This window comes from Erinaceus europaeus, chromosome X (genome assembly GCF_950295315.1).
Source record: "Erinaceus europaeus chromosome X, mEriEur2.1, whole genome shotgun sequence".
Classification (NCBI taxonomy): Eukaryota; Metazoa; Chordata; class Mammalia; order Eulipotyphla; family Erinaceidae; genus Erinaceus; species Erinaceus europaeus.
The window spans coordinates 85,706,016-85,727,916 of record NC_080185.1 but is presented as its reverse complement, the minus strand read 5'-3'; the positions used below and the strand labels follow the sequence as shown (position 1 = coordinate 85,727,916).

General features: G+C 37.7%; 1 protein-coding gene across 15 annotated transcripts in view; it reads right to left on the bottom strand.

Moving 5' to 3' along the window:
• The window catches only part of HUWE1 (HECT, UBA and WWE domain containing E3 ubiquitin protein ligase 1), a 175,053-nt gene that overhangs the window by 134,375 nt on the left and 18,777 nt on the right, over positions 1-21,901 (bottom strand). The gene's annotated exons all lie outside the window — the stretch shown is intronic.

Genomic DNA, 21,901 nt, shown 5'->3' with positions numbered 1-21,901 from the left:
GCCATGAGTCCCTGGTCGTCTCTCTCCCGCTCGCCAAGCTAGACTGGGAAGCTAGACTGGCAACTGGTGCCCCAAACTGGGACCGGCAAATGGCGCCCTCAACAGGCACTGGCACCACATCATTATGTTATATACTTAAGACTAATGTGTTGGGAGTCAGGCGGTAGTGCAACAAGTTAAGCACACATGGTGCAAAGCGAGAGGACCAGCATAAGGATCCCGGTTTGAGAACCCCAAGTCCCCACATTAAGGGGAGTTGCTTCACAGGCGGTGAAACAGATCTGCAGGTGTATATCTTTCTTTCCCCGTCTTCCCCTCCTCTCTCCATTTCTCTCTGTCCTATCTAACAACGGTGACATCAATAACAACAATAAAAGACTAATGTGTTGATTATACCAATTAAAAAGTTAATAATTTAATCCACTATTCAAGGAAACATACCCAAACTGAAATCATCACACTCCTAGACCTTAAATTACATTTATTTAAGGGCCATTGTAATTAAAACTGCCTGTTACTGGAACAAAAATAAACACTCTGACCAGTGGAATAGAATTGAGAGACCAGAAGTAAGTTCCCATACTCCTGTGGTTATCTAATTCTTAACAAGGAAATCCAACCTATTAAATGTAGAGTCTTTTCAACAAATTGGTGTTGATAAAATTTGGTTGAAACATGCAGAAGAATGAAACTGAACCCCTACATTTCACTACACACAAAAGTAAACTCCAAATGGATCATGGATTTGGATTTTAAACCAGAAACTATCAAATTCTAATAGAAAATATTGGCAGAACTCTTTTCAGTCAAAGTTTTATAGGGATCTTCAATGACTCAAGTACAACTGCAAGGGAGACAAAAATAAAAACAAACCAAAGGGACTACATCAAATTGAAACGTTTCTACATAGCAAAAGCAGCTACCACCCAAATAAAGTGACTGGCTCCTTACAGATGGGAGAAGATCTTTGCATGTCATACAGACAAAAGGCTAATAACCAAAAAACATAAAGGAGACTCACCAAGCTCAGCAACAACAACAAAAAGACCCCATCCAAAAGTGGGGAGAGAGTATGAACAGAATATTCAAAGAAGAGATTCAAAAGGCCAACAGACATGAAAAAATGCTCCAGGTCATTGATTGTCTGAGAAATGCAAATAAAAACAATGAGATGCCACTTCATCCCTGTGAGTATATCATACATCAGAAAGTACAGTAACAATGAATGTTGGAGAGGTTGTAGGAGCAAAAAACCCTCCTGAATTGCTGGTGGGAATGTAAATTGGTCCAACCCCGGTGGAGAGCAGTATGGAAAACTCTCAGAAAGCTAGAAAGGAACCTACTCTATACCAGAAATTCTTTTCCTGGGGATATATCCTATTGAAACAATCACACCTTTCTAAAAAGATCAATGCACACTTATGTTCATAACAGCACAACTTAGAATAGCCCAAACTTGGAAGCAACCTAGGTGTCCAATAACAGATGACTGGCTGAGAAATTTGTTGTATATATACACAATGGAATACTGCTTAGCTATTAAGAATGATGAAGTCAACTTCTTCTGTTCACCTTGGAGCTTGAATGAATCATATTAAGTGAGATAAGCCAGAAAGAGAAGGATGCATATGATATATCACTCATGGGAAGAACTTAACAAGAACAGAAAGGGAAAATACAAATACAAAGTAAAGCTTTATAGGTTTGGTGTATTACACCAAAACAAATGTCTCTGGAGAAAGGACAAGGATAGAGGTAGTGGTGGTAGGGTTTCAGGTCCTGATAAACAATGATAGACCTCATTTGAAGGTAAGAGTGCTTTGCAGATACCTATCTTGGCAAGATGAGAAACTGTACCCATGTTCCAACAACTACATTGTAAACCATTAACATCACAATAAAAAACCCATACAATGTATCTAAAATACACAAACTCTCCAGAGTCTGAGCTAAGAACAACAGACACTGATTTTAAAGCAGAGAATTGACTCACTAGAAGGTAACTGATAGTTCACAGAATCAACAGAAAGGCCTAGAGATCTACACTTAGAAAAAAAGAAAACCAGGATCCTGCTTCAAGCCCAAAGCTCCTCACCTGCAGGGGAGTCGCTTCACAAGCAGTGAAGCAGGTCTGCAGCTGTCTTTCCTCCTCTGTCTTCCCCTCCTCTCTCCATTTCTCTATCCAACAACGGCATCATTAACAACAATAATAACTACATCAATAAAACAAAGGCAACAAAAGGGAATAAATAAATATTAAAAATTAATAAAGAACGAAAACAAGAAAAACAAACATAGGCAGCCTAGAACTACAGTTAAGGATCTGCCAGCCACAGCTTAAATGGGAGTATCTTTACTGTCATTTACTGCCAGGATCTGGATGTCTAGAAGCTGTATCAGACAAAATGGTTTCTAAATAATCTCAGACTTTACATCAGTGGCTCTAGATGCAAAATTAGAAGAGCAGCGTCTGTTTGGTCAAGCTTAGTCCTATAAGCAGGCCAAAGATATCAAGGTTCTAGAAGAGGCATTTTGGCTTTTCTCAGTTTCTAGTGTCTGTGTTCCAAACTTTTCACAGAGGTTCAAATAACAGGTGCACAATGAAAACATAAGACCACAACAAATGGATTGCATACATGTACTTAAAAGGATGCAAAGTTAACCCTACCTCTATAGATTTATTGCTAAAAACATTTCACTGCTCATGAATAAATTCAATAAATAAAGAAAATTCAAATGTTTGTTCCCACTTACTCTTTATACCTGGTCACACAATGAGAATGAAGAATATTTGAGTGCCGACTACAAGCCATTGTTTTATTACCAAAAGACGTTTAGAGAATCCCCCTCCATGAAGGAAAAAGGGGTTTCAATAACTTAAGAAATGTTGTACATGGAATTTCCCTTCCATTAAGGCAAGTTTTACATGGCTGAGTGACACTATTCAAGGTCCCAGAAATATTGAGTATAGCATACCTATTAGGGCAAAGAATGATTTTTAAGTGGTACCTACAGAAAGTTCCAATTCCAAAGAATAGACATTCTGTCCAAGGGTTTCATCTAATATCCTTCGACATTCACTATTTTAAACCAAGTTTTTTTTCCAATCTATTTTCCCCTCATACTCATTAGTGATATATAAGACTGTAAGTTAATAGGAGTGAATATTAACACCATTCTCACCACCAAAAGTCTGTGTCCCTACACCCACCCACCTATAGTGAAGCTGAAATCTACCTTCCCCATCCCCATGTGTGTTCATATGACTAAGAGTTTCCCTATAAGTACTGTTTTAACTGTGTCCCAAATATTTTAGTAGATCGTGGTCTTCATTTTCATTTGATTCTGGGAACATTTAAATTTCTACTTTGAGTTCCTCTTTGACCCAGTGGTTGTTCAGCAATGTGTTGGTGAGTTTCCACATTTTGGAAACTTTTACTAATTTTCTGTTGTTAAGTATTAGCTTAATTTTACTGTGGTCTGAGAATATGCTTGGGGTGATTTCAATGCTCTTGAATTTGTTGATACTGTCTTTGAGGCCTAAGATATGGTCTATCCTTGAGGGTGTTCTGTGTGGATTCAAAAAGAATGTTTATTCCTGTGGTCCAGGAGGTGGCGCAGTGGCTAAGGAACTAGACTCTCAAGGATGAGGTACTGAGTTCAATCCCTGGCAGCACATGTACCAGACTAATGTCTGGCTCTTTCTCTCTTTCTCATTAATAAATAAAATTTAAAAAAAAGAACGTGTATTCCAATTTCTTGGGGTGTAGAACTCTGAAGACTCCAGAAGGTCTATTCTGTCTAGTCTATCTCTTCAATTAATTCTCATTTCTTTGTTGTTTCTCTGCTTAGATGATCTATGTGTGAGAGTGAGATGTTGAAGTCTCTATTACTTAGTTACTATGTATTTTTGTAACTAAGTAAGTGTTATGACATATTTACATGGGCCCACATTGAGTCCATATATGTTAATGATGGTTAAGACTTCTTGGTTGATTGATCCTCTGATCATTATGTAATGCCCATGCCTATCTTTTATTACTTTATTCATTTCATTATTTTTTATTGTCTTTATTTGATAGACAGCCAGAAATCGAGAGGGGAAGGGAAGATAGTGAGGGAGAGTGACAGAGATACCTGCAGCCCTGCTTCAACACTCATGAAGCTTTCCCCCTACAGGTGCAGACCAGGGACTTGATCCTGGGTCCTTCCACACTGTAACGTGTGCTCAACCAGGTGAGCCACAACCCAGTCCTATTTTATTTAAAGTCTATTGTGTCAGATATGAGAATAGTTTTTCCTGCCCTGTTTTTGTGCTCCAGTAGTTTGTATGATAGTTTTCCATCCTTTCACTTTGAATCTGTGTTTATCTTGTTGAGTCAGGTGGGATTTCTACAGACAGCCTATGGCTGGGTTGTGTTTTCTGATCCATCTTGCTAATCTATGCATTTTAATGGGTGAATTTAGGCCACTGATATATTTTTCTTTTTTAAATATTTATTTTATTTATTTATTCCCTTTTGTTGCTTGTTGTTTTATTGTTGTAGTTATTATTGTTGTTGTCGTTGTTGGATAGGACAGAGAGAAATGGAGAGAGGAGGGGAAGACAGAGAGGAGGAGAGAAAGATAGAAACCTGCAGACCTGCTTCACTGCCTGTGAAGCGACTCCCCTGCAGGTGGGGAGCCAGGGTTCGAACCGGGATCCTTATGCCGGTCCTTGTGCTTTGTGCCACCTGCGCTTAACCCGCTGCGCTACAGTCCGACTCCCCACTGATATATTTTTCAAGATTTTATTTCTATATTAATGGGGGAGGTAGAAAACATGAACACCAGGCATCACTCTGGTACATATGCTGATGGGGACTGAACTTGGGGCCTTATGTCTCAGAGTCTAATACTTTATATCCACTGTGCCACCTCTTAGACCACGACATTTCTTGATATTATGGATTTATGGCATTTCAGTGCCATAATGCAACACTTTTTAATGAGTATTTTTTAAATTTTTCATTATTAATTTATTTATTAGAGACAGAGAAACTGAGAAGGGAAAGGAGATAGAGAGGGATACAGAGAGGGTCAGGGGCTCAAACCCAGGTCCCTGTGCACTGTAATGTGTGCACTTAGCCAGGTGGGACACCTCCTGGCCCCTATTCAACACTTTTTTGAGTACTCCAATATATGGCTAGTTTTTTGGTGGTGTTAATGACAGTCTAGCAGGATATTCTACTCTTGATTTGAACGTATTTTGGGTGTGTTTTGTAGTTTTGTGTCCTGGTTATTGCTGTTTAGTTATTGTGTTGTGCAAGGGGAAGCCACACCAAACCAAAGTCCTCTCACAAATGATATTGCAATTTCAGCAAATACATTAACAGCAACAAAAGTGGAGATTAATTAAGCCAAAAAAGTAAATAAATAAGATAAAAAGGAGGGGGGAAAAAAAGCAAAAGCAAAAAATCCCAGCCAAGCCAAACTAAACCCACTAAAGAGAACACAATCCACCACTAGATGATGCAACAACTAGAACAAAAGGAAAGGCAAATACTTGATCAAGCCAGAGCGAAAAGAAGGCAAAGCCATACCACACCATAATCCTCTCATAAATGAAATCACAAATAAGCCTCAGCAAATACAACAGTAACAGCAAAATCAAAGGTTGGTTAAACCAGAAGAAAAAAAAAAAAAGAGCAGAACCAAGCCTACCCAAGGGAACCAAATCAACTACCACCTAATAGAATTACAATAACCACAACAAAATTGAAAGATTGATCAAACCAGAAAGAAGGAAATGTGGGGGGGGAGTCAAAATCACACCAACAGAGATACCTTCCATGGGCAAAAGCGCAAAGAACCCTCAGCCAACAACCAATAAACTAACAAGATAACAAACTAACACAGTAACAAACAGCCTGTAAAGTCAAATCAAACTAGGGAAACAGATAACCCACCCACCTCACCCAAACTGTCCCTTGGCACTGTCTTTAGCTGAAATCCAGTGAGGCAGTTTTAGATGCCTCTCCACTGAGTTCTGACAGAAGTTTCAGCTCAAGTTTTGTGTTTTACAAACAGAAAACTAAGGTCCAGAGAAATGAAGTAGACTGACTAGTGAAAATGCCAAAAAATATCTTAATCCAGGCCTTTCTGATTCCCAAGTACATCCTTTAATAACATACTGCTCATTTATCAGATTTATTACAATAAATGCTTGTAGATAAAAATACAAATTTGTGAGATTCTTCAATACTGTTGGATCCTAAAGTTATTCTAAGACAGCAAGAGGGGACATAAAGTGAGAAATTGAGATGTTGTCAATCTTGCTGATGATGGGGACACATGACTATATAACTAAGAATTAGGAAACAAGTCCTGCCTACCTCTTAGAAGTTAAACCAGGAATACATTTCATTATGTGAAGTCTCCAATATGTGAAGTTTCGTCTAAACAATTCCCTGGAATCTGCCTTTGTTGCATCACAACTAGAACTCTGAGCATGAAGTAATCTGTGTAAAAAATATTTCTTCCTAAACCTTGCTTAGAAGACCAGCTTTATGGAAGATATCATGAACCAACAGTTATTTAAATACTTTTATTTATCCTTTTTTCACTTCCTCATTCCCTAAAACTTTATTTGCATTTGAGGTTTGAAATCTTGGTTTTGTAGGGCTTACATAAAGTGTGTAAAATTAAAAAATAATGAGGAAAGTCACTTATTTTATTATCTTTATTTACTGGATAGATTTCCAGAAATGGAGAGGGTAGGGTGAGGTAGGGAGGCAGCATTGCTTCACCACTCACAAAGCTTTCCCCCTGTAAGTGGGAACCAGGGGCTCGAACTTGGGTTCTTATGCCTTGTAACATGTGTTCAACTAGGTGCATCGCGAGAAAGTACTTCTTAAAGGGCAATTCACTTCTATTCAGTACTACTCGTTTCCAATTGATCAAATTTAGAATGACTTTAAATAATGAAACAAAGGAAAGAGAACACCTGCAGTCGCCAAGCCTGGCTTATTAGCAGGTAAGTAGCAGCTCACTCGATTAGTCTTACTACTCAAAATATAATCAAAGACAACACTGATATCAACTGTCAGTTGTTAAAAATGCAAAAGGACCATCCAGAGGTAGAAAAAAAAAGATCAATATAATTATTAAGATTTTTCAGGTGATTCCTATACTAATGTTGAAGAAGCACCAAATTAGAAATACAGCTCAGGATCAGGAAACCAATGTTAAAATTCCTGTAATATAACTTCTCACTGCATGATTAATAAATCAGCATCTGTGTGCTTGTTTCCTCAACTGTAAAATAGGGATAACTGACTGACGTAATTCCACACTTAATCAACTGTTTCTCCAGAGTAGAAAAAGAAAACCTCTTAGACCATAAATCAGCTCATGCTACCTTCCTTGCCTGAAACCTTCTGCCAGGTTCCCTATAATATCCAAACTCCAACCATCATCCACAGGATTCTGACATGATTTGGATCCTGGAATTTTCTCCATGCCCTCTCTACACAACCTGATTATTCTTTCCACTTAATTTTTGGAACACTATTCTGGTCTCTAGACTGTTTTAAGTGCTATTCCCACTATAATGACTCTTAACATTTTCCACATAGCTAGGACTATCTGAGGAAGTGACTTGGCCTGTTATTATTTTTTTGGTTACAGTACTGTTTCTCTCATAACAATTACAACACTTCATTTCTACAATGTTTACATTCTTGGTATCTAGCACAGCATTGTACACATAAAAGACTCCCAAATACTTAATAAATGGAGTTCAGGAAAGAAATATGTGTTGAAAATAAAATGTCATTTCCATCCTAATAGACAGTGCATGAAATCAAGGGTCTGGAGATGATTACTTCATAAGAAAAAACTCAGGAAACAAGTTCCTATTTAATGTAATATTTAAAGATAAAGGATGAGAACTCAGCAAAAAGACCAATGAGGCAGCAAAACTCATTTAAGCATGTTATCTTGAAAGGCAAAATAATTGTCAAAATGTGGTAGAACAAAGGATTTGCAAGATTAGGGCCACAGATTTAATCCCTAGGACTACATATGCTAGAACTCAGCAGTTCTCTGATCTATTTCTCACACTTCTCTTTCTTTCATAAAATAATTAAGGAAATAAATCCTAATAATGAGGGCAACAATAGGGAATAAATTAAAAAATGAAAAAGAAAACCGAAATAGTTCACTTTTCTCAAATGTACAAAGGCAAAGTAACAAAAAAAACCCCTAATGTTTTTAAAATAAAGTATACAGAGAAATATACACTGAAACTGGGACAGAAGTAACTTGACAAGCAGTTTCAGTGAGCTGGTGGGAAAGAAAATCAGACTTGAGTTGGTCTATCAATGAGAAGTCGGTAATATAGATGATTTGTGCAGAAAATTCTTTTCAAATGGTTATATGGAAGCAGAGAATCACAGGGTCACTGAAAAGTAAAGAGGAAAGAGGAGATAATGGAAAGAAAATCCCAAAAAAGTTGTACACACAGGATAATTTATTTGGTCTCTCACTAATTCATTCTAACTTAACATTGATGAAAAGCACAAATACTAGCCAGAATTAGAGCAGTTCTTTCTCTAATCTCTTAAATAACCTGACTGTTTCATCTTAAGGGCCTACATTGAACCCTATACCTATCACTTCCCTGGCCATTAATAAGAAAATGTCTGCCATAGTGTAGAGAAGAAAGAAGAAAGAAAACCTGGGAAGGGAAGAACCACAAAATTACTATCAGTGGTTGCCTTTAAATGGTAGGGTAACACACAGTAGCTGTGATTTTATTAATAGACACCAATATTCCTTTTATCCTTATCCACATAAAACAAGCCCGAGGACTGCTGATCTAGTTTTACTGGATGCTGATATAATAATAAATAAAATGAACATCCTTTACTAACCCAAGACAAATCTGAAATTGCTTGATAACAGAAATACCAAGAAAGTCTCCTTCTAATCTGAAATACACTGTAATTCGGATAAGTAACATATGCAGAACCACAAAAGATACATAATAACCTAAGCAGTCACTTTTTTTTTTTAAAGATTTTATTTATGAGAAAGATAGGAGGAGAGAGAAAGAACCAGACATCACTCTGGCACATGTGCTGCCGGGGATCGAACTCGCAACCTCATCCTTGAAAAGTCCAAAGCTTTACCACTGAGCCACCTTCCAGACCACAGCAGTCACTTTTTAAAAATATTTATTTATTCCCTTTTGTTGATCTTGTTTTATTGTTGTAGTTGTTGTTGTTGGACAGGACAGAGAGAAATGGAGAGAGGAGAAGACAGAGAGGAGGAGAGAAAGATAAGACACCTGCAGACCTTCTTCACTGCTTGTGAAGTGACTCCCCTACAGATGGGGAGCCAAGGGCTCGAACTGGGATCCTTAAGCCGGTCCTTGCGCTTTGTGTCACGTGCGCTTAACCCACTATGCTACCTCCCAACTCCTAGCAATAATTTTTAAAGAGGGAATACAAAAAAATAATAAAAAAGGGGGAACACCTGGTTAAGAACACACATTACTGTGTAAAAGGACCCAGGTTCAAGCCCCTGGTCCCCACCTACAGAGGGAAAGCTTTATGAGTGGTGAAGTAGGAGTGTCTAACTGTCTCTTTACTCTCTAATCCTCCCCTCTCAATTTCTGTCTCTATGCACTAATAAAAATGAAAAAAAATTAAAAAATCAAATAAAAGAGGGAATGCAGAAGCAGAGAGAAGTCAAATGAGAGGGAGAGGAGAAAATGTAGCTGGAGGGAGGGTGTAGGTAAGAGGGAGAGGGAGGGGGGTGATACTACAGTACAAAACCAGTACACTATAAAAGTGAGCTACTGGGTTGTCAGAAAAATCATGATGCATTTCTGCATAGAAAAATATATTATGATTTTTCCAACAATTCCAGTATTTCTGCAAGCCTTAATAATCTTAAAAGGATGAAGCTGGCATTACAAAGCTAAAGTAATCAATATAGTATAGTATCAGTATTAAAATAGATCAAAGAGGGCAAAGGAGATAGTAAATGGCTATGAAAAAGACTTTCAGGCCTAAGGCATCAAAACCCCTGGTTCAATCCCCTGCATTCCATAAACCAGAGCTGAGCAGTGCTCTAATTAAATAAATCAGATTTATAGTAGATCAGAGAAACTACTCTCCCTCAAGAAAAATAAATAAAATGTTTATTTACAGAACACACATTAAGAAAGTGACATTTTCTTCTAAATCATGCTAGGAAAATTAGGAAGCCAAATAAAAAGAATGGGGCTGGGGGAGGGTAGCTTGACATGTTAGAGCACAAGACTTGCATGTCCAAGTAACCAATGGTCAAATGTCCATTACGGGCACCACTATAATCCAGAGCTGAACAGTGCTCTGACATCTTATCAAAAGTAATGAAAAGATTTAACTTAAAAATGCAAAGAATGAAACCAGACCACTGTCTTATGCAAAAACTAACTCAAATGAACTAAAGGTTTGATTTAACACTTGAAACCATAAAACTTTAAGAAAATATGGACATCAAGTGGTCCAGGAGGTGGCACAATAAATAAAGCATTGGACTCTCAAGCTTGAGGTCTTAAGTTCGATCCCCGGCAGGCAGCACATGTACCAGAGTGATGTCTGGCTCTCTCTCGCTCTCTCTCCTCCTATCCTCATAAATAAATAAAATATTAATATACATATATATGCATGCAGGGGGTGTAGAACTGTAGCACAGCGGGTTAAGCGCACATGGCACAAAGTGCAAGGATTCTGGTTTGAGCCCCCAGCTCCCCCTCTGCAGGGAGGATGGCTTCACAGCGGTGAAGCAGGTCTGCAGATGCCTATCTTTCTCTCCCCTTCTGTCTTCCTCTCCTCCCTCCATTTCTCTGTCCTATCCAAAAACAACGACATGAACAACTACAACAATAAAACAAGGGCAACAAAAGGGAATAAATAAATATTTTTAAAAGTCTTTAAAATATATATATATATAGACATTAATATTTGGCAATATTTTCTGGATTTAACATAAAAAGGCAACAAAAGCAAAATAAAACTACAAACTAAAGTTTCTGCATAACAAAAGCTATTATTTCAAATGAAAGCATCAAAATGAAAAGGTGCTCTATCAAATGGGAGAAATATTTGAAAATCTGGTAATGGGTTTATATCCAAAATATATAAAGAATTCATACAATTAAAGGAGAATTAAAGTGTTTTGCATAAAATTCAGAAATTTAACACATGTATCAACTGTACTTAAAAAAAAACGAAACCTCATTAAAAAGGACAAAAAACTAGAGACATTTTCAAAATACACAAATGGCAAGTAAGCACCTACAAAGATGTTCACTAATCAGTAGAAAAAATGCACACGAAATGAGAAACTGCGTTATTTATAACAGCCAAGGAGTGGAATTAACCTAAATGCCCACTGATGGATATATTCCTTGAGCTCACCTTAAATGTCATCCCCTATGGTTGCCTTTTCAGATATTCTTTCCTGTCTAGTAAAATTGATCAATCCCTTGTTATACCCCCACTGTTATTTCTGACATATCAGGAGCTCCACTGGAGTTCTGCATGAGTGGGGCTACCTTATATTCTGTCACCAACATACAGACTGTCACCACTTCAAGGAGGGAGAACCAGCCCAGGGGCAGCACGCTCACCTACCAAACTGTCACTTCATAGATTAATACATAAGTAACTATCTAGTGAATGTTTAACAAACCTAAAAAGCCAAGTTACATTTAACTCTTGATGAAAATTTCAACTAAAAACAATTATACAATTCACTCAATCTGCATTTTTTCACTTAACAAACAATTATGAGTAAACTATGCAGGGCATTTTAATGGGTGCTATGAGGTAGCTAAGTACAAAAAATATCAGATAAAAGATAGACAGAAGCAATGGTAGTACCAAAGTCAGGATGTAAAAACACACAAATTACAACTTCTCAGTGGCCAAAGTAAAGTTGGAAACAAATAATTACTAGATCAAAACAGTGCAAAACATAAATCTTTACACAACACAGTTCTGTTGCCTTTTTTAACTGGATTTTTTTAGAGATCAAAACTATATAAACATCTTTAGAAAAATGTGAAAAAAATTAGCCCAGCTTTCACCTCTGGGCACAATGCTGTACTTCTAAACTAGGAAATACAAGAACAAAACTCAGAAATCTGAATGTTTTCTTAATAACACATGGAAAAATTTGAGTTTGGCTTGTCCTATATTAAAGAACTACGATGAACACCCTGAAGTTTATGGAAAATATTATCTATTTATGCATATACATTTTATATATAGTCAATAGCTCTCATTGAGTATTTAGAAATCTGCAACCTTAAAAGCATTAGGAACCATCAACCACAGAAAGATTTCAAAACTGTGTACTTGATATAATATTTTCTCTTTCATTTATAAAGCATAGTTGTGTATGGTATTCTACCTAAAGTCATACAGGTTACTGTCAAATAAAGTAACAATAGTGCAGGAAGCCAAAGAAACAGAATCCCAGCCCTTCCGTATTATTCAGCTCCAGACATCTCATGCTCCTGGTTTTATTAAGAAAGATATAACATTTTAAAAATTCAACTGTATAAGAGAAAACTATGTTCCTGGGAAAAAAATCCTCTAGGTCTTATACCTTAAATAAAGTGGGATCTTCTATGAAAAGTACAAGCCAGAATACAAGATGGAAAGATTAACATAGTGCTTATGCAAAAGGATTTTCATGCCTGAAGCTCTGAGGTCCCAGGTTCACCACCTCCTCCAGCAGCACCACCATAAGCCAGAGCTGAGTAGTGCTCTGGTTTCTTTTTTTTAAATATTTTTTATAATTTATTTCCTTTTGTTGCCCTTATTATTTTATTGTTGTTATTATTGTTGTTGTTATTGATGTTGACATTATTGGATAGAACAGAGAAATGGAGAGAGGAGGGGAAGACAGACAGGGGGGAGAGAAAGATAAGACACCTGCAGACATGCTTCACCACCTTGTGAAGCAACTCCCCGGCAGGTGGAGCCGGGGGCATGAACCGGGATCCTTACACCCATCCTTGTGCTACACGCCACGTGCGCTTAAACTGCTATGCTACCGCCTGACTCCCAGTGCTCTAGTTTCTATGTAACTTTTTCTGTCTCTCTCATTAAAATAAACTATTTTTTAAAAGGTAAGAAGCATGCTCCTAGAAAAAAAAAAAACTAAATTTCAATCACAGAAAATTTGGGGGCAGAGGGTAGATAACCTGAGACTCCAATGTCCCAGGTTCAATCTCCCACACCACCATTAAGGCAGAACTGAAGTGTTCTGGTAAAAAAAAAAAAAAAAGAAGAAAAGAAAGAAAGAAAATTTTGACAAAAGATCTATCTATATGTTGGGAGGAGAAACCCCATCAGTGCATGTTTTTATCTTAATTTGGAGACTGAAGAAACTTGGCAGTAAAGTAAAAAAATAAATAAACCAAGGATATGGAAAAGATAGTGCAAAGACTTGGGAAGCAGACAAAATTGGGGTAAAATTACATTGCAATGTGTATCCTCTTAAAACAGATTACTGTAGCTCTGTCACATCTTAAGTAAGCAGAATGATTTATCTCACAGGATTGTGACTGGCAAAGAGTAAGGCACATTTGTTATTTTATCTATAGATTAATCTAAGGGCAATCAGTATTCTAGATATTAGACATACACCCAACTAAAAGCCCTTATTATATTCTATTCCCATATGGAGGAAAGAATAAAGTATAAAGCAATCTCCAGACTGTTAGTCTTGAGTACCAACTTCAACCAAGAAGTTAAACTCAAAAGTTTGAAGATAAAATTGGGAGGAAACTCTTGGGGCCAGCAGTGGAGCACCTGGTTGAGTGCACATGTTGCAATGTGCAAGGACCTGGGTTCGAGCCCCCGTCCCCACCTGCATGGGGAAAGCTTTGCGAGTGGTGAAGCAGGGCTGCCTTCTCTATCACCCCCTTCCCTCTAGATTTCTGGCTGTCTCTATCCAATAAATAAATATTTATTTAGACAAGTTATACTTCTCTAATGAATAAACAGTCTACTAAATAATATACATAATGATACTTCAAAATCAAGAGCTTTTCTTTTAAGTGTATTTCAACTACTCTGCAAAACAAGACTAGCTGTCACCTTTAGGAATAGCACTTGTTCTAGTAAGTCTGAGAGAAAAAAACTGACCCTTTTTATATGGCGTCAAAGTACAACTTACAGTAACTGTGTGGCAGCAAAACCCCCTCAATATCATGAAAGTAAGTCCAATTTCACAGGTTGTAAGAATCAAATTTATTCATTGATAAAGCTTTAAAACAAAAATTAAAAAACTGTGGAGGTAGATAGCATAATGGTTATGCAGAGACTTTCATTCATGCCTGAGGCTCCAAAGGCTCAGGTTCAACTCCCCCACACCAACATAAACCAGAGCTGAGCAGTCCTCTGGTAAAAAGGAAAAAAAAATCTTTAGGAAAAAATGCTGCATATATAGACAAAACTGGTTCTATCTGAGTAGTTAACATCATCATGTGCATTCTGGCAATCATTTCCAATGTCTTTCAAATAAATCAGTATGAAAAATTGTTTTAAAACATTTAAATCGACATGATAAGTGTCTGCTGAAAATGAACAGCATGCACCAACTGAGCAGCACATTAAGGCAGCCTATGCCACAAACATTCATAAAATATTTACTCCCTGCTAGGAACATACCTTAAATGGAAATCAGTTTCTCTCCACCCTAAGGTTCCTATTCTCATCTGCTCTATTTCTACTTTTTGGTTCCTATTTATTAAACATTTTGTCCTGTTTTATATTTTACCATATTTCAGCCACAAAGTTGCAGATACTACTATAATTCCATCCTGACTTCCCTGAGCAGACCTCACCAATGGGCCCCAAGACCTCATCTCCCCAGAGCCCTACCCCATCAGGGAAAGATAGAATTAGGCTGTGGATATGGATGGACCTGCCAACACCCATTTTCAATGGAAGTCAGACCTTCTACTTCTGTGATGGGAATTGTGTGCAACTGTACCTCTCTTATCCTTCAGTCTTTCTAATTATTAAATCAATTTTAAAAAGAGTTTTGGCCCATACTCCCAGAGGGATAAGGAATAGGGAAGCTTCCAATGGAGGGAAGGGAACAAACTCTGGTGGTGGGAACTATGCGGAATCATACCCATTATCTTATAATCTTGTTAAATTATTAAATCAATAACAAAAACTTTAAAAATAAACTGTATTAGTATATCAATAATTGTCCTATAAACCGTTATTTCCCTCTAATAGAGTGGCTTGGGGAAAAAAAGAGAAAAACAATAAAAGTATAAATATTTAGTAACTAAGATTCCTTAAATCACTCACTCAGTCAATGTTAACACTTTGTCTTCATTTCTTTTTTTTTGTCTTCATTTCTAAATGTTAAATACTAAATAAGCAATCTGAATTACACTTAAAAACTAAAGAGCAACACAACAATTGCCACCTCAACATGCTTCACTTCAGACTGTGTCCAGAGACTTCACGTGTGGAATGACAACCCTTCAGCTTCATTACTCGGGTGAGACCTTTCCTTTCATAGTATACTCTAATTCCATCTCAGGTGGTTCACTTTCTAACAAAGTCCCAAAACCTAGATATACACCAGTTTCTGTGAAAGAGAGCATATGTTCACATGTATCCGTAAACTACTGCAAAATATATACCTGAAAGCAGAAGTACACTAGAGTTTACAGTGAGTACCCCCCCTAACACTTCCTCTCCACTATTCCAAGTTTTGGGTCCATGATTGCTCAACAATTTGTTTGGCTTCATATGTTAACTCTCTTTTCAGTCACCAGGTTCCAGATGTCATCAGGATGCCGGCCAGGCTTCCCTAGACTGAAGACCCCACCAATATGTCCTGGAGCTCCGCTTCCCCAGAGACCCACCCTACTAGGGAAAGAGAGAGGCAGACTGAGAAGACTGGGAGTATGGACCGACCAGTCAACGCCCATGTTCAGCGGGGAAGCAATTACAGAAGCCAGACCTTCTACCTTCTGCAACCCACAATGACCCTGGGTCCATGCTCCCAGAGGAATAGAGAATGGGAAAGCTATCAGGGGAGGGGGTGGGATATGGAGAATGGGTGGTGGGAATTGTGTGGAATTGTACCCCTCCTACCCTATGGTTTTGTTAATTAATACTTTCTTAAATAAAAAATAAATAAATAAATAAATAAATAAATAAAAATTAAAAAAAAAACTAAAGAGCAGGAGTCGGGCGGTAGGGCAGCGGGTTAAGCGCACTTAGCGCTAAGTGCAAGGACCGCCTTAAGGATCCCGGTTCGGACCGCCTTAAGGATCCCGGTTCGGACCGCCTTAAGGATCCCGGTTCGGACCGCCTTAAGGATCCCGGTTCGAACCCCCAGCTCCCCACCTGCAGGGGAGTCACTTCACAAGTGGTGAAGCAAGTCTGCAGGTGTCTTTCTCTCCCCCTCTGTCTTCTCCTCCTCTCTCCATTTCTCTCTGTCCTATCCAACAACAATGACATCAACAACAATAATAACTGCAACAATAAAACAAGGGCAACAAAAAGGAAGATGTAAATAAATATTTTTAAAAAACTAGAGTACAAAACATAACCAAGCCAGTTTTCTGCTCAGCATGATTTTCAACATTTTCTGAACTACAACAAATTATTTTTCAAATAATTCACTTTTACACTGTATTGTTAATGATCAAACAGTCTTTCTCAGAATGAAAGAGGAGCTACTGGCTAATCTCTTAGATAAAAATCAAAGTATTAGTCTACTTTGCAGTGCAAAACATAGAAAGCTAAACTACAAATATTTATTTTTTTACAAAGATTTTTAAAAGATAATGCACAGAAAGTCTCTTAATTTTAGCAAAAAAAAAATCTCCAAGAAAGAAAACAAACTAGAGGGGCCAGGTGGTGGTGGTACACTCAGTTGAATGTACTGAGGATGCAATTCAAGGCCCCAATCCCCACCAGCAGAAACTTCATGACCAGTGTAGCAGTGCTGTAGGTGTGTCTCATCTCATTTCTCTCTCTCCCTCTCCCTCAAAATATAAAGACAACCTAGAAACCATAAACATAATGGAGAAAAAGTCAAAATTGATTATGCAGAAATTCCAAACCATGAATAAAAAAATGCTTACAACAAAGGTTAACATATACTGTCCTATGAAATAAAAAAAGAAAAAAATTTAAAAATGGCAATTGGGAGTAGTGGGTTCTTCATGCAAGCACTGAGGCCCAGTAATAACCCTAGTGGCTATTAAAAAACAAACAAACAAACAAACCTCCCAAAGCTCAGTAAAACAATCTAATTGAAAACCAAGTAAAAGGGTATGGACTTCCAATTTGCAGAGGTTATCAACATTTGCTCATCCTCACAAATAATTATAAAATGCTAATGAGGGCCAGTATAGTATTTTGTAGCAAACAGAGGTGAAGATAAGGTACTCATAGACACTGCTAGTGATAATATTCAATACAGCCACTTACTTTAGCAACAACCTCTGAAAAATTTCACTGTGTACAACTCTTTGACCCAGAATAAATTCTACTTCTAAGGCTCACTGATAATTTTTCAATTATAGAAGACCCATGCTCTGGGGTACAATCCTATGATTAAAAACAATAGTGAAGAAGCCAGGAGATAGCTTACTCGGTAAACCACACATTTTTTTTTCTTTTTTTTTTTATAATTTATTTCTTTATTGGGGAATTAATGCTTTACATTCAACAGTAAATACAATAGTTCGTACATGCATAACATTCCCCAGATTCCCATTTAACAATACAACCCCCACTATGTCATTCATCATCTTTCATGGACCTGTATTCTCCCCACCCACCCACCCACCCCAGAGTCTTTTACTTTGGTGTAATACTCCAATTCCATTTCAGGTTCGACTTGTGTTTTCTTTTCTAATCTTGTTTTTCAACTTCGGGCTGAGAGTGAGATCATCCCATATTCATCCTTCAGTTTCTGACTTATTTCACTCAACTAAACCACACATTTTACCACATGGTGGTTCAAGTCCCCAGTACAGCACAGGAGGCACCATACACTGCAACAAGGAAAGTTCCAGGAATGGTAAAGTAGCATTGTAAAGGGGGGAGGAAGGGAGAGAGGAGGGAAGGAACCGACTATATGCTGCAAAGGCAATATATTCACACACATGTAAGACCTCTGTGGGCACAGAGAGTGGGAGACATAATATATAAAAATAAGTAGTAGGGGGGCCAGGCAGTACACATTACAGTGCTCAAGGACCCAGGTTCAAGTCCATGGTCCCCACCTGCAGACGGAATGCGTCACAAAGTGATGAAGCAGGCCTGCAGATGCCTCTCTCTCTCCCTTCCCTCTAGATTTCTGGCTGTCTCTATTCTATAAATAAAGATAATTTTAAAAAATAAGTAGTAAAAATTTAAAGGTATGCTATAAATCATCAACAGGTTTCTCAGGTGGTGTGGATAAAGAGATTGTCACTGGAGAACTATTTTTAATCAAGTATCTGTTTTAACTGAATTATTTACAGTACACGTTACTAGAAAATTTAAAGCACACAAAGGTGAGGAATGAGTTTAGGAATCATCACTCTAGTTTGAAAGCTTCACAAGCAGGAAAATCTGTTCCAAATGCAGGTTTACAGCATCCAATAAATATGAATGAAACCAGAGTCAAAATGATGCCCCATGAAAGCTTCAAAATGATCCCATGTTGATAAAGAGCCATAATCAAAAGGGGAAAGACATTGAGGTAAAGTATTTGAATTTCTCATTTAGCTTTGGAATCCCTTAAATTTCCCCATTTGAGGGAATAACAATTTTATAAATTTCGATGGTCACTTGATGGCATATTTAGAATTAAGAATGAGTTCAGTTTTAAGAAAGGATATATAGCTGACTGGCATATCTCATTTGGATAGTGTGCTTGCTTTGTTATGCACAGGACCCAGCTCTGGGACCAGGCTCCACCGCACTGAAAGAAGCTTCAATGTGGTGTTTCTATGTTTATTAAAAAAAAAAAAAAAAGTCACCCTGGAGTGGTAAAGCCCCAATGAGGGAGAGACAGGGAGAGGAAGGGAGGAGAGGGGGGAGAGGAAGAGAGACTGACTAGAGCAGACTATAAGCAGCTTGGCTTATGGTGGTGCTAGAGATTGAACCAGAGACCTCAAAACCTCAAGCATAAAGTATTTTTGCATAGTCACCCGCCTCCAGTACAGATCTGAATTCATCATGAAGACAAACATTCTTTTCCTCTTTGCTGGAGCATCACCTCTTCGATACAATATTTTCAGAAAGAAAGAAACAAGAGGGAAAATACACCATAGCACAAATTCCCCTAGAGCAGAGCTGAACACATGGCAAAGTGGGGCAGAAGCTCCCAGGCAAGCTATCTTGCTGGCCTTACCTTCAACTATTTGGAGGGGGGAGGGGCTGCGGGGGAGTAAAACCCTAAAATGTTCTATGTAAAAGGTTGCCTTCAAGTGATACTTGAATCTCTCCAATTTATACTTTCTTTCCAGGATAAGGGACTTGGATCCCCAGACTGGGTCAACAACCTGAAAAGTAGTCTATAATGGAGGTGTCAAGCAAACCTCTATGGAATACAGAAAACATAAACACAATTAAAGTACAAGTCTAATAAGGAAATGAAATAATGATTAAAGTTACTGATTTGCTAAAGAATTGACCTTTCATTTATATAGTACTTTTTGGTACACGATTTACTTCTTATTTAACCTATGTGTGACATCTGATTATCTCCAATAAGTTGCTGTAGCATATTCTGTTCACTCATTCAAGTGAAGAATCAACTCACTACCCTAGTAAAGCAAACTGCCCTGGATTCTCTATTTACATTATTATTATGTTCCCAGTATCTGATTGTACTGAGTGTTCATTCAACAAAATATTTGCATGAATAAATTATCATCACCACCATTTAAAGATGAGAAAACTGAAATCTATTTCCCTAAAATCAGGACCTAGACAAGAGTACCTACTAACATTCAGTGTAGTTCTGGAATTTCTTGCCAGAGCAATCAGGGAAAATAGTAATGGAATCTAAATTAGAAAGGGTGAACCTAAATTATCACTATTTGCAGATAGCATTATACCTAGCAAACTCTTTAAAACTTTACAAAAAAAAATTAGGGGAGTCGGGCTGTAGAGCAGCGGGTTAAGTGCAGGTGGCGCAAAGCACAAGGACCGGCATAAGGATCCCGGTTCGAACTCCGGCTCCCCACCTGCAGGGGAGTCGCTTCACAGGCGGTGAAGCAGGTCTGCAGGTGTCTATCTTTCTCTCCTCTCTGTCTTCCCCTCCTTTCTCCATTTCTCTCTGTCCTAGCCAACAACAACAACAACAATAATAACTACAACAATAAAAAAACAACAAGGGCAACAAAAGGGAATAAATAAATAAAATTAAAAAACTACTAGAAATCATAAATGAACTCAGTAAAGTAGGATACCAATTCTATATGCACAAACAAATCTGTGGCATTTTCATACAGAAATGAGTCAAAGGACAGGGAAATGAAGGAGGCAATCCCATTTACAGCTGAACCCCAAAGATAAAATATCTTGAAAAGAATCTAACAAAGAAGGTGAAGGATCTTTACAATGAAAACTTTAAGATGGACAATGTTAGAAGAAATAGCGAATAATACAAAAATAAAAGTATATCCTTTGTTCATAGATTGGATGAATAAACATTAAAATGTTAATCCCATCAAAGCAATCTACAGATTTGATGCACCCTTATCTAGAGTCCAAAGACATTTTTCCAGGAAACAGAATAAATTAACCAAAAATTAGTGTGGGGAATCAAAGGGAAGCCATGAAGTCAAAGCATTTCTGAGAAGAGAAATGAAGGCACCACACTTCATGGCTTCAGTTTATATTATAAAGCATAGTAAATAAAAAGTCTGATATTTAAACAAAAATGGACACTCAGACTAATAAAACATACTCCAGAGGCCAAAATAAACCCACAAATGTATGGGCACCTAATACATGACATGACAAAGAGGCCCAAACCATCCAGTGAGGAATAGAAGGCATAGTAGTGCTAGGAAAACTGGGCAGCCACATTTAAAAAATGAAACCAGAGGCCAGGTGGTGGCACACCTGGTTAAGTGCATTACAGTACACAAGGACCCAGGTTCAAGCCCCTGGTACCCACCTGCAGGGGGAAGCTTTACAGGTGATGAAGCAGGGCTACAGGTGTCTCTCTCCTCCTCTCTCCCATTCTCTCTGTATCTTCTTTCCTCTGGATCTCTCTGTCTCTATCCAACAAATAAAATAATATAAAAAGATGTTCAAATAAAGAATGATGAGATAAGAACAGTTTAAAAAATGTTAATAAAATTAAAAAAAAAAAAACCTAGACTACCACAACACCATGTACCAAAAAAATAGCTCAAATTGGATGGAAGATCTGCATGTTATACTTGAAACTCCAAAATACATAGGAGGCCAATAAAGTACAAATATTACCATGTGCAAGGATGCAGGTTCAATCAAGCCCTTGGTCCCCACCTGCAGGAGGGAAGCTTCATGAGAAGTGAAGCAGTACTGTAGATGAAAATCTCTTTTTCCCTCTCCCTTTTCATCTATCTCTTTCCTTTCAACTTCTGTCTCTAGCCAATAAATAAGTAAAAATTAAAAAAAAAAAAAAAAAGAAGGCTGAGTCCTTCCTTAAATAGAATACGTAGAAAAAACATTGGTGACCCATTTCAAGACAGAAATGGTAGGACACAACCACATGGGCAACTGAAATTAAAAGATTAAATAGACAGGACATCAAGCTGAAAAGCTTCTACACATCAAAAGCAGAGTCCACAAAGATAAACAGGACAACAGGAAAAAATATT